Source organism: Tachypleus tridentatus, chromosome 3, assembly GCF_004210375.1.
Source record: "Tachypleus tridentatus isolate NWPU-2018 chromosome 3, ASM421037v1, whole genome shotgun sequence".
NCBI lineage: Eukaryota > Metazoa > Arthropoda > Merostomata > Xiphosura > Limulidae > Tachypleus > Tachypleus tridentatus.
In genome coordinates, this window is record NC_134827.1 from 63785352 (window position 1) to 63799842 (window position 14491).

The 14491-nt window shown below is 35.0% G+C and overlaps 1 protein-coding gene and 1 long non-coding RNA gene across 5 annotated transcripts in view; one reads left to right on the forward strand and one right to left on the reverse strand.

Annotated features, from left to right (window-relative positions):
• Positions 1-14491, reverse strand: part of LOC143246980 (annulin-like) — a 56508-nt gene that overhangs the window by 27976 nt on the left and 14041 nt on the right. The gene's annotated exons all lie outside the window — the stretch shown is intronic.
• The window catches only part of LOC143246985 (uncharacterized), a 56009-nt gene continuing 54704 nt past the window's right edge, over positions 13187-14491 (forward strand). For 2 of the 4 annotated variants that reach the window (XR_013026289.1, XR_013026290.1), the window contains exon 1: positions 13187-13379. This is a non-coding gene — a long non-coding RNA (uncharacterized LOC143246985). Of the gene's footprint in view, positions 13380-14009; positions 14164-14491 lie in introns of those variants that run through there. The other 2 variants (XR_013026291.1, XR_013026292.1) reach the window with 2 other exon arrangements.

A 14491-nucleotide genomic window follows, 5' to 3' on the forward strand; every position in this document is an offset into this window, starting at 1 on the left:
GCACACTACTTAAAGAAATATAACACACACATTGATAACAGCTTTATTACATTCGAAATTGTGGGATTACTACACCAACATATGAATCTATCTTCAGGCTGTTAAGACTAATGGTCTATATTAATGAACAAAGCGGTTTCAAAAAGTATCTTAAATTTTTAAAACTAGTTGTAAACTTCCTAATTATAGTATTATCTTATCTCAACCATAATAGAATAATAACTAATTTAACATCTATGTTTCAGAGTGTCTTGAATACACAAGCTAACTCAAAAGTGACTGTTGATCCTTAGAAAACAAAACAAAAACGGTTTAATATTAGGCCTAATTTACGGCATACCAGAGAAGCCTGTCTTATTCATGTGAATAAAATCATTGTATTCTGTAAGTGAATGATGACTGCAGGCAATTTATAATTAACTGTTGCCCGCTAGAAAGAGATAATTTGTTTGTTTTGAATTTCGCACAAAACTACTCGAGGGCTATTTGTGCTAGCCGTCCCTAATTTAGCAGTGTAAGACGAGAGGGAAGGCAGCTAGTCATCACCGCCCACCGCCAACTCTTGGGCTACTCTTTTACCAAGGAATAGTGGGATTGACCATCACTTTATAACACCCTTACGGCTGAAAGGGCGAACATGTTTGGCGCGACGGGGATGCGAACCCGCAACCCTCAGATTACGAGTCGCACGCCTTAACACGCTTGGCCATGCCGGGCCAGAAAGAGATAAAAACGTCAACATTTTAATATATACTAAAACGAAGATATACAATAAAATACCATTTATTAGTTGGCAATACCATAAGGTTTACATTGTACCTTATTTTTCATTAAAGTGCAAAAGAAATTCATTAAAAACAAAGTGATAAACTATGTGTAAAATAATAATTTGAAACCATCAGTCCATATAGATATGGTTTATGATATTTTTTTTCTATTTAATTAATTTGGATTTCCTTATTTATACTTTAGTTACAACTTTAAAATAATACCATGAAGATTTAGAAACACAAATCAACAGTTAAATTTATCCTATGCCATCAACAAGGTACACAAGCTTTAATTTGTACAATTTATATGATGTTTCTATACGCATATCAACAATTATACTGAGCTTTACTACGTTATATAAGAGAGATTTAGGGCCTCACCACGCGGTTACAATAGAATGTTCTGTTTAACGACATGCATCTTGACAATCATTCTGCAGCGAGGTTTTCGTTCCAAAACACTCAGTTGTAAGATTATCGTATAGAAATTACAACATCTCACCCTTGTAGGCTTTCCATATCTCATCTAGTGAACAAAGGCGACATTTCCCTAGCGACTATTTCAATAGCCCAATCACGCAGAAATTCATAAGTGACTTGACAGGCATGTCTCTATACAGTACTGTATAAATACCCGTTTCACTCTCAAGCTGCTGAAGTTATAATACTGTTGAACAGATTTGTCTTGGAAGCAACTTGTGTAGTCGGGAAATGTGTCGTTTTCAATAAGGAAATCCTTCTTGATTGTGTTGTAGGAACAAGACCTGTCGCAGGTCTCTTTCTGGATTGCCCCGGTGTCTCAAGTTGATCCAAATTATTTTGTTTCCCAATGACGTTACGTACAATGATGTCTCAATCTTAGAAATAATAAATCCTTAGCTCAACATATATTTATGACATGAATGCACAAGTATTTTGCATCGAAATTAACTGTTATATAACTTTTCTAAAAAGCAATTAATCTCTTTGGGATATTACATTAACTATGAACGCCAAACAATGCCAAAAGATAGTTCCCATACATTTCATTCCACTGTGATTTTTTCACACGCTGTTGCCACGTGACTTCCTGATTTGCATATTCAAAGCGGTTTAATATAACGTATCCAAAGTTCTCAAACCTTCTAGTTGTGAAATACAATTTCACGTGTTAAAACAGGTAAAAATGTCGTGATTATAAAAGAAAATATTTTGTCAAACCAGAAATTAAAAAAGGTTCCGATTCAAACGAGAACACAAACTAATAATATGAATAGTTACGTAACATTTGATCTTTGAAGTTCCATTGTAGATATGCTGTACAAAAATAAAATAAATGAACAGTTGCTATAAACACACTTAATAAATTTAAATTCAAAACGAAACGGCTTGAAGCTTTAATTGGCATTTCGGTATATCGTCTGATGTAGGCCTAAGACCAAAAGCTTGTGTACTGAAAAGTACATTTAAACTAATGTTTGTATAATGAGTGTATTTGAGAACAATTATTTAATTACTCTATACATTTCTAAGAACCGGTACATTATATTTTAAACTAATGTTTGTTTATCTTAGTTTAATATTTGTTTGTAATTTCTGTTTAATTTGCTATTACAATACGTGCATGGTGATTTGTTTTGTGTATACCCCGAGATAATCACTTAAACAGGCGACTGTTTCTCGTGTGCTGAAACACGTTTTTACCATAAGTGATCATTGTGTCACCAGAAGCGACGACATACTTTGACTTCCAAACTCAGTCTCCTTTATTATACATTGTGCGTCACCTATCAAGACACGACATCACTGGATGCATGATAAAATAAATAATAGCACACCGATTATTATTATTATTATTATTTTTTTTTTTTGTCTCCCAAAATTATAAAACCTTGAAGCATTGCCAGAACAGCTCGTTGGACGACCTTCGTTTTGTCCGCCAGTACACGGGTCACGTGATCATGAATGTTTACAGCATCGTTGTTACAACAGAAATCTATCTTGTGACGTAAGCAAAGGAGGTGGTGTCAGATGGAAACTAACACAATAATTTGCATTTGACGTTTAGAAGTTGGTTTTTTTTAGACTTGTCGGAAATACTTCCTTTGTAAGGATATGCACTAAGAGCATTTTACGAGAAATGGCAATTCTTAAGAACTTGAAACATCAAGGTTACGTTAGCACTACTTTGAAATATAATTCCCATCAGTTGCGACCTCACCGTCCTGTGAAAATCGAAGTTATAATTAAAATAAAAACCTGTATAGTTTTTCGTTCAAATTAATATGTGGCAAGTGTATGAATTAATGCATAACAGTGATAACTCCCTCTTAAGATAATAATAGAGCATATATATGTATATATATACAAAGCCGTCTAACAGCAAAATTAATATTATTATTTTCACTTTTCTATGAAATTCATTAAAAGACGTATTATTCATTTTCAAAGTTCTCCGATGTGGACAAATGTTCGAGTGTTCTAATTGGTCACCAAAGGTCATGGTAATCATCAGGTACTTCAACTTATAGTAAATTCAACATCACGTGAAAAATACTAAAACATCTTTTCTGCTGGTAATTTCGTGTTATTGCTGAACGAATGAATACAAAGATGCTTTTCCTTTAACATATTGTAAGCTATATTATTAATTACAGGTTAAGGTAAATAGATGGGACATGATAGAACTGTGCGTTTTGGAGCTGAACAATTACTGTTGAATTTACGTGACACAACAAGACACTTGCCTCATTTTAAACTCTGTGTAGCTTCGCGACAAATACAAAATACGTACTAACCAATATTACTCATTGGTTGTAATTTTCATTGGACTTTTCACATGTTAAAACATCTTTCAGTCACCCCCTTTTTATCACAATGAAACTTTGTAATTTCTAGAGAACACCTACTCTCTTGCCTTAGACCTCGAGACATCTCTCATAGTAAATATGATACCATGTTGAGTGGATGAAGTGGGCTTGAAGATTATAGATCACTGAAGTCAAGGTAACAAACTGACGAAAATGATAATATGGACTAAATGAAACAGATCATCATAGATAAGTAAAGCAAGTATAACAGTATACATGTTAACATGGCTAAAAAAGGATTGGTGTTAACATCATATCTAGGCAGCACAGTTAGCTCCAAGTTGGTGTAATCAAAATGTGGCACAATTGAAAAATAAGTCGACGGCATTTCCTTCCACCTCCTAAGGACATACAAGTTGTTCTAACTTTCTAGTACAAGATAATCTGTTCAACCGTTTCTCCCCTCTGAACACCCCCTCCCAATTATCGATAAAACAGACCTAAGGAAAAGAAACCTAATTATGATATTGACTTGTGACCTAATTTTGACAAAACTAAATCATTTGAGCTCTGGAAGAGTGACATTTTCAACAAGTTGAACCAGACGCCATTAGATGATTTGGAAAAGTGTTACTGGCATACAACCAAACAGTTAAGAAAACATTAGGTACATTTATTATAGCATTGAATACATGTACTTTCTTTACATTTTCGGTCATATATATTTGTAATTAATAATCTTTTTGAGTTCCTTTGCTAAAATATTCTCTTTTTATCTTTGGAGTTACTTTTATTACAAGTTTTCGTTGGAATGTTTAATATATCTAGTGTTTATTAATTTCGAATTATGTTTTCAGTGTTACATTCGTTTTAAAGATTTTTTGCATTGGTTGAGTTTATGCACTTAGGCCTAACAACAGGCCTAATAAAAGTCTTTTACAAAAGATTGTTTTCATTGGTTGAATTTACGCACTTAAGCCTAACAAAAATCTTTACAAAAGATTGTTTGCATTCGTTGAATTTATGCACTTAGGCCTAACAAAAGTCTTTACAAAAGATTGTTTGCATTCGTTGAGTTTATGCACTTAGGCCTAACAAAAGTCTCTTACGGTCGCCAAAATTAAGCTGATGAAACAATGCATTATAATCTTTATAAGAGATACCAAAGAAAATTGTATTTAACTAATTACAGATAATTAGTAATATTGTACTTGTACTAAGGATATTGTAATTATTACTTTAATGAACCGTCTTATATTAACAAGTCATAACTTCATGCTGGAGTTGAATTTTATTTTTCACCATGTTTATTATCTTGTGTTAAGTTACTTTTAGGACTGGTGACAAATCAAAAGCTTGGTAATTTGTATTTATACTGGAATGAACACTTGGATACATGTTACTTTCCGATAACATAGGAATTTTATGCAGAAGATGAGAGAAAGTCTTATATGACGAGTATTGCATCTTTCTTATAATAAACTTCTTTATTTTAACATGAAAAGTCAGTATACTAGTAATATAAAGAGTTGTTTTTGATTACCCATTAAAAAAATAACCTCGTGGGACAGAGGTAAGTCGTCGGATTTACAACACTAAAATCAGTGGTTCGATTACGTCCGTGGACAGAGCAAATAGCCCGATGTGGCTTAGCTATAACAAAACACACACACACAAACCATAAACAACTGAAATAAAACATTTTTTGGCAACCGAGATATTTTTAGGGAAGTATTAGTTTTAGTGTTTAAGATTCTGAAGTTAGGGCTAAAAATTTCTTGCTATTAATCAAATTGTTAAGTAAGTTGAACCAAATAGTTACGGAACAAAATCAGAAGCACAACTGACCCACTATGCTATTGAGTTAATTATTTTTTTTTGTTTACTCTCAAAACTCGACTACTGTGCAATTATGTGATTCTTTTCTACCTTCAAAATACACTCGTTGTGCTATTACAGTATAATTTTTTACCTTGAAAACACCCGTTGTGCCATTACGCGATTCTTTTCACGCCACCCCCTCCAAAAAAACAACAACAACAAACAAAACCGCAAAGCTTCAAATATTCGCTCCGAGTTGAAACGAGGGCTAATTTATAAGTTGTTTTTTTGATTTTATTGTTATTACTTACGTGATGAACCTCGCCAACAACTGCGAGAAATCTTTTCAAGAAGTCATACACTTAACTTCCGGTTATATGTTTTACAATAAGAGAAAATGTTTTTGTTGATATTTATAGTAGGTAAAAAAAATGGTTATAAAACTTCAGTGCGAAACATTTGTTGTGAAAGATATATTGTTGAAGAAAACCGTTCATAAGTATTGCTCACATCCTTTCACACGTCCCACGATGAAGGAGGTAACAGAGTGAAGAGTTCTTAACAGTTCCAAGATAGATACGTCAATTATTACTTTGTGTAAATAATTATTTGTATTAAGAGCCACAAATGAACTTGTCGAATTTAGACTGTAATTTAAGATTTTTTAATTTAATTTCGTGCAAATCTACTCGAGGGCTATCTGCGCTAGCCATCTCTAATTTAGCAATGTAAGACTAGAGGGAAGGCAGCTAGTCATCACTACCCACCGCTAACTCTTGGGCTACTTTTTTACCAATGAACAGTGGGATTGACCGTAACATTATAACGCCCTCACGGCTGAAAGGGCAAGCATATTTGGTGAGACGGGGATTCGAACTCGCAACCCTCAGATTACGAGTCGAACGCCTTAACCCACCTGGCCATGCTGGGCCTCTAAATTTGAAGATAAATTTACTCACTTGTTTGGAATGCGTACAGTTCACGTGTTTAAGAGACTTGGATTGTGCACTAATGTCTTTAAGTAGCATACTCACAACTTATTTCATCATTACTTAGTGCTAAAGATTTGTACGTATGCAGTTTCTTGTTACAACGCTGGCCAAAATCTTAAGGTCAATGAACATAAAGAAAAAATATGCACTTTGCGTTGTTAGACTCAACCATTTATTTGAGTAGAGCTTTGAAAGATGAAAATAAGAAAAGGGAAAATAAAATAAGAAACTTTTTTTATAATTTAATAGGGAAAATGTGAACACTATGAAATTAGCCTAAATACTAGCTGGTCAAAAGTTTAAGACCATACCAAACAGAAGTCCTAAACAGGGTAGGAAATGCTCAACAAGAGGTCTCAGTAGTGAGTTGCGCGGTCGTCATTGCAAATAACTGCAAACATTTGCTTTGGCATGGTCGATATAAGCGTTTGCAGAAGGCTGGCTGGAATGTTATTCCAAGTGGTGAAGATGGCTTCACGAAGATCGTGCATTGTTTGGAATTGACGTCCATTTCTATAGACTTCTCTTACCATCCACCCTTAAACATTTTCAATGGGGTTCAGTGTGGGCGAACACGCTGGATGGTCCAAACGAATCACGTTATTCGCCATGAAAAAGTCCTTTGTCCTGCGGGCATTGTGGATTGCAGCGCTGTCCTACTGAATGATCCAGTCATTTCCACACAAGTGAGGGCCTTCAGTCAATAAGAATGCTCTCTCCAACATGCCAATGTAGCCAGCTGCTGTTTGACGCCCCTGTATAACCTGAAGATTCATTGTTACATGGAAGGAAAAAGCACCCCAGATCATGATGGAACCTCCTCCACTGTATCGTGTAGAAAATGTCTCTGGTGGGATATCTTTATCGTGCCAGTAACGTTGGAATCCATCTGGACCATCCAGGTTAAAGCTTTTTCATCAGAGAACAAAACCTTCGTCCACTCTTCTACGTCCCATGTTTGGTGCTTCTCAGCAAAGTTTAACCGTGGTGTTTCCTGATGTGGAAGGAGGTGTGGCTTTTGAAGACGTTTACGGTTTTTAAAGCCTTTCTCTCGTAGATGCCGTCCTATTGTTCTTGAGCTGCATTCTGCGTTCGTAAGGGCCCTAATCTGGTTCGACGATCGGCTAGTGTCTTGCCAGACAACCCGTCGAATCCTCCTGCTCGACGCCGGCGAAATTTTGTTGGGTCGACCACTTGAACTTCTCGTTCCATATCCCTCAGGGTCTTAAGAAATTTGCAACAGCAGTTTTACTACGCCCAATCTCACCAGCGATGGCACGTTGAGAGAGACATTGGTTTTGCAGCTCGACAATTGTGCTACGTTCAAACTCTGTCAACGTTTTAGCCTTTGCTATGTTTTTATCCATTGTAACACAGGAGATGTCAGTGGAAGATGTTGACAACGATAATGCTTGAACACAAATGACTAAATTTCGTTACGCGTTTACCGATTAACGCTTTCTTTCAGTACGGTCTTAAACTTTTGACAAGCTTGTATTTAGGCTAATTTCATAGTGTTCACATTTTCCCTATTAAATTATAAAAAAAGTTTCTTATTTTATTTTCCCTTTTCTTATTTTCATCTTTCGAAGCTCCACTCAAATAAATGGTTGAATCTAACAACGCAAAATTCATAATTTTACTTTACGTTCATTGGCCTTAAGATTTTGGCCACCAGTGTATTTATAAATTTGTTTAGTTCATAGCTGAAGAGAAGAAGCAAACAACCTTTGAAATACAATAGTAAGTTCTCAGCAAACAACCTTTGAAATACAATAGTAAGTTCTCTCTTCAACACCACGCAGCCCAGTTTTAAATATATGGGTGTTGAAGAATACAATAAGATTGTTTTCTTTCGAAACTTGTAAATTACTTATCAGCTCATCAGCATATAAACGTCCATTTAAAAATTTTAAAGCAGGAATTATATGTTCCCAATTACATTCAAGATGTGTTTGTTTGTATTGAATTTCGCGTAAAGCTACACGAGGGTTATCTGCTCTAGACGTCTTTAATTTAGCAGTGTAAGACTGAGGAAAGACTCTTGAGCTACTCTTTTACCAACGAAAAGTGAGATCGACCGAAATATTTTAATACCCCCACGGCTGAATGGGCGACCATGTTTGTTGTGATGGGGATTTGAACCCGCGATTCTCAGATTACGAGTCAAGCGCCCTAATCTCCTGGCCATGCCGGGGCTTGTTCAAGATGTGTCAAACAGGAATTATTTTTTCCACTTACATTCAAGATGTCTCAAGCCGTCGAACCACTCTTTCCCTTTGTGTTGTGTTGAATATAACTAAGATATATTTTGTAATTCAACAAAATAAACCCCTAACTTTTGAAGTTAACAGGCAGTTATTTCAACAATAATGTGAAAAACAGTTTACCGCGAACATTTTATGTAATATTTTAGTTATCTGGTATTCTGATTAAGTTATTAACGATTGGCAGAGTCACTGAAAGAAGGCCCCGGCATGGCCAGGTGGGTTAAAGCGTTCGACTCGTAGTCCGAGGGTTGCGGGTTCGAATCCCCGTCGCACCAAACATGCCCGTCCTTTTAGCCGTGGGGGCGTTATAATGTGACGGGCAATCCAACTATTCGTTGATAAAAGAGTAGCCCAAGAGTTGACGGTGGGTAGTGATGATTAGCTGCCTTCCCTCTAGTCATACGTTGCTAAATTAGGGACGGCTAGCGCAGATAGCCCTCGAATAGCTTTGCGCGAAATTCTAAACAAAACCACTGCCTTCGAATTTTTATATTTGACAAATGTAATTGTTATTTTATCAAGCGTGCAATGGATTATGGCATGTAAGTATTGTTTTTTATTAGTTACTGACAATATTTCTAGAAGTTCAGACTCACTAACGAAGGTTATACTATAGGCTGTGCAAAACTCTTTTCTAAGAGCACCAAATAATTTATCACAGTCACTGGCCTATATTATAAGCTGGCTATCGACGCGGAGGTATTTAAGCATTATTAGGGCAATGAGAGGTGTAAAGATGAGATACTGAATCATAGGTGGCAGGTTTCGTGTCACTTGGCTGTCTTTATGTTTGTCTGTTTCGGATGTTCACGGAAAGCTACTTAGATAAGGGCTATCTGTGCTGGTTGTCCTACCTTCAACTCTTGCTCTATTCTAATCGAATAGTGAGTGAGAGTTGATGGTTACTTTTATAACGCACTCACGGCGATGGGACGTATATACTGAACCCTTTAATTTACGGTCTACCGTGCTAACCACTAGGCCATGCCTAGTTCATTTCGGATCACAAGGAGTTTTCCTTTAAGTCAGAGGTTCAATACTGAATATGGAAACATTAGACTGTCAGCAAGTGTGGTGTGCGGACAGAAGTCCCAGTTATTTGGTTATTTAGTCATGATTATCTGTGAAGTATATAAACATGGCAATACAGAATAACATAATCTATGGAATAAAACATTTTGTAGAATTTTCACGTATATTTTTGATGAAATTAAGTTAATGTAATGGTGATTGACAGAAGGTCTATACTCTACTTTGTATGTTAATATTATTTTAATCTATACAGAACTTAAATGTGTGCTTTAAGTTCCTGCTTTATATTCGTATTTTATGGAAACAAAATCGATAGTAGGCTTAGTGTTTGCTTTTCTATAGTATTCTTTTAGTATTGTACTAAAAATTGTTTGTTTGTTTTTTGAATTTCGCGCAAAGTTACTCGAGGACTATCTGCGCCAGCCGTTCCTGATTTAGCAGTGTAAGACTAGAGGGAAGGCAGCTAGGCATCACCACTCACCGCCAACTCTTAGGCTACTCTTTTACCAACGAATAGTGGGATTGATCGTCACATTATAACGCACCCACGGCTGAAAGGGCGAGCATGTTTGGTGCGACCGGGATTCGAACGAAATACGAGATATTAATAAAATGTGCAAACTGTGAAAAGATTCACATAAAGTATTTTTGAAAAAAGTTTAACTCAAACAAAAACACACGAATAAACTCGAGTCTGGTTTCTGGTTTCGTAAATTGAAAATTGAGACTCTATGGAATTCGAACGCGTGACTGTGTTTACAAAATGTAACTTTAGCTGATTAATTAGTTAATTCGGTTCAGTCATGAGCTCTTCCGTTATTAAGTGCTGAGTAAAATTTAACTTGTGATAGAACTCTCGACCTACGCAATTTTTGGTAGGATTTTTGACATATGTAATTCGGCACTGTCAGGTAAAAACTCCATCAGTACCAATTAATAATTATTAATAATAATAAATAATAATAATAATTATTATTATTATCTTTCATTTTGGAGAAACTGAATTAACTTGGTTAAAAAGCAAATAAACAAAACATTGATTTACAGAAAATATTTTAAATCATTTCATATGTTAGAGCAGTTTAATAGAACACATACGTAGAGAAGTAAGAAGTTTTGTAACCCTAACAACTTATTAGTTTCTGTAGAATGAATTATCTTCATTGGTTTACATTAAACTCAGGATGAGCAGATGCTAAGTTATGTAGACCCACGTGGCTAAAACTATGCTCAGTGATCGAGTTTGTTCTTCAGATCTGGTTTTTAATGTCACAAGTTTGTGGGGTATTACCTTTATTTTTCATTTGTTTGAAACTGAACAAGTCTGTGCGAATATTTCACACTGACCTGTTAAGCCTAACCATTGTTTGTTGAAGTTTTAAAATTCAAAATTTCAAGTCTGTGCGAATATTTCACACTGACCTGTTAAGCCTAACCATTATTTGTTGAAGTTTTAAAATTCAAAATTTCAAGCCTGTGCGAATATTTCACACTGACCTGTTAAGCCTAACCATTGTTTGTTGAAGTTTTAAAATTCAAAATTTCAAGTCTGTGCGAATATTTCACACTGACCTGTTAAGCCTAACCATTATTTGTTGAAGTTTTAAAATTCAAAATTTCAAGCCTGTGCGAATATTTCACACTGACCTGTTAAGCCTAACCATTATTTGTTGAAGTTTTAAAATTCAAAATTTCAAGTCTGTGCGAATATTTCACACTGACCTGTTAAGCCTAACCATTATTTGTTGAAGTTTTAAAATTCAAAATTTCAAGTCTGTGCGAATATTTCACACTGACCTGTTAAGCCTAACCATTGTTTGTTGAAGTTTTAAAATTCAAACTTTCAAGTCTGTGCGAATATTTCACACTGACCTGTTAAGCCTAACCATTATTTGTTGAAGTTTTAAAATTCAAAATTTCAAGTCTGTGCGAATATTTCACACTGACCTGTTAAGCCTAACCATTATTTGTTGAAGTTTTAAAATTCAAAATTTCAAGTCTGTGCGAATATTTCACACTGACCTGTTAAGCCTAACCATTGTTTGTTGAAGTTTTAAAATTCAAACTTTCAAGTCTGTGCGAATATTTCACACTGACCTGTTAAGCCTAACCATTATTTGTTGAAGTTTTAAAATTCAAAATTTTCTGACTTATCCATGTAATTTTTTTTTCAAAACATTCAAAAGAAAGGAAACAAAACTCAATTGTTCAAAGAATAATTGGAAATAATCAAAATTAAACGACAGTGAAAATTGTTTTCACTCTCACCATTGTTTTAGACCAGCATTTCGTCAACACGCTAAACGTGAAATTCTTATCATTTGTCTTCTGGGTTGTTTTGTTTGTTTTTTGTTTTAATTTCGCGCAAAGCTTCTCGAGGGCTATCTGCACTAGCTATCCCTAATTTAGCAGGGAAAGACTAGAGGGTAGGCAGCTTGTCATCACCATCCACCGCCAACTCTTGGGCTACTCTTTTACCAACGGATAGTGGGATTGTCCGTCGCATTATAACTCCCCCACGGCTGAAAGGGCGAACATGGTTGGTGTGAAAAAGGGTTTGAACCCGCAACCCTCGGATGCCCTAACTATTCGAGTGCCTTAACCATCTGGCCATGTCGGGCCCTTGTCTTCTGGAAGGTTTTAGAATGTTCGAAATAAAACTGCAGTTACAAATGTTAATTAATATTTTAAAACAAAGTGATGTCAACATTTATCTTTTCCAGTGAGCACATTTCCTGAGGAGTATATTTAAATCTCGAACAAGGATAAAATTTTATTAGCTTTTTTTTTAACAATTTCAGAAACCATAGAAGCAGTTGTGGATGTAACGTGTATAAAAGGGTTCGCTGTTTAACCTGAGAGATTTTTTTAACCCTCTAGACTGTACGACATATTTTGCATTCTGAGTCAGCCACCAGGAACAGAAGGCCTATCATTTTTAAAGACAAAAAACGTGAATAAACCTGCGTTTCTGAAGATACAAATGTTTAGAAGTTATATTAAATTTACTCTTATAGGCACGTGGGGTTTAGCGCCTCTTTCTTGTTGTTCTATTTCTGTATTTCTCTGTAATTAAATTTCATTTAAAAAAAGATCGTACCTTCTGATGAGCATGTTCATCCTGCAAACACATCATCCACAAATATTGGATGTGCAAGAACAGAAAATTTGTACTTTCAACTGAAATAGTAAGGTAAAATTATGACGTGGTACTACCAACTGAAAGGTTACGTAACCTGACAATGTTAGTTGATAAGTTAATATTATCAGATAGAATTTCTTCAAAGAGCTCATTTCTCGTTTCGAATTTTTTTTTTTTTTTTTTGGTGAAATACTGTCTAAAGTGGACAATGGAACAAACGGGAAGATAAACAAATGAATAACCGGAAACGGTAAACTGTAACATACACACTCCTAGCCTGTAACGTTTTCTCTAGTAGTTTAACCCTTCTGACGTAATAATCGTGACATATGTCACAGATGTAGAACTTTTCTGATAACAGCTTCAAGTTATCACTTCCCTTTTTTTTTCTTCCCTCGTTAGCAGCTGGGAATATCCGATTGTATTCCTTCCAGCTTTTAGCTCTTCCTGTTTATTACTTATAAAGAAGTGATCGGATAAAAGTCATAAATGTGTCATAAATATTCCCAATTACTTCGTGTCGAACGTACGCTTCTCTTTAAAAGTGATTCAAAAGACAAAATGTAAGTATGCGCTTAGAAAAATAGTCCATTTCCGCTTCTGTTAATTTGCTTCGTAAAATTGCACAAGTTTAAATCTAAAAATAATTAAAATCTATTCATTAGTTCACCCTTTCCTACTTATGGATTTTTAAAGCATATTTCTAAAGCAATTAGAAAGTAAAATTAATTAATCGGTTGTAGAAGTCTTAAACTAATTATGTATATTCCAATAGTTCCCAGTAAAGTAAAAGAAAAGAACATTTTCCATTTTCCAAATTAACATTTACAACATAATTATATATCAATACCACAAAATAAATAAATATTTTACTACTTATATTTTTCACACAGTCTATTCTTCAGTGTAATCTGTGTTTCATATGTTTTCTGTTTCATATTCGACTTACTAATATAAACAAAGGAGTATAGTATTTTGCATAAGACTAAATATACACTACTATTACCATTTATTTCCCCTTGATGACTTAGCGGTAAGTTTGAGGGCTAGCTTCTCTCGGAAGGGGAGGGGACAAAACACATAGGCCACAATATAGTTTTGTGGTGAAAGAAGTTTATTTTGAATTTCGCGAGGGCTATCTGTGGTGTCTTTTATTTAGTAGTGATAAACTAGCGGGAAAGGAGCTAGTCATCACCACCTACCCACCAACTCTGGGAATACTCTTATCAGCAAATAGTGGGATTGACTGTGACATTATAACACTCCTCGAGCTAAAAGGAATTCGAACCACAGATTACGAGTCGAGGGCCCTTACCATCAGGCCATGCCAAACTTGATTAAAGAAAGGTAGTTGGCCTTTATTAAATAATAGTTTTGTCTATACCTTCTTCTAAGCATCGGGAATTGTTGTTTTGTTACGTTTATTGCTGTTCGATAAATAATTCTCTTAATAAAAAGAAAATAAATTACTTGTACAAAAACTGGTGAATACACATTTTTTTAGAATATTCATAATTACTACGTAATTGGTAAAATTAAAGAGTTACCACTGTGGACAACTTCTTTAACCCTATCTTACGCATTAGTTTATTATTAGTTTATATTTATTGGCTACTTTGTGATTCCTCACTTAGGTGGCGCTATTTTCGTTTCTTTCTTGCAATTGTTAACATCA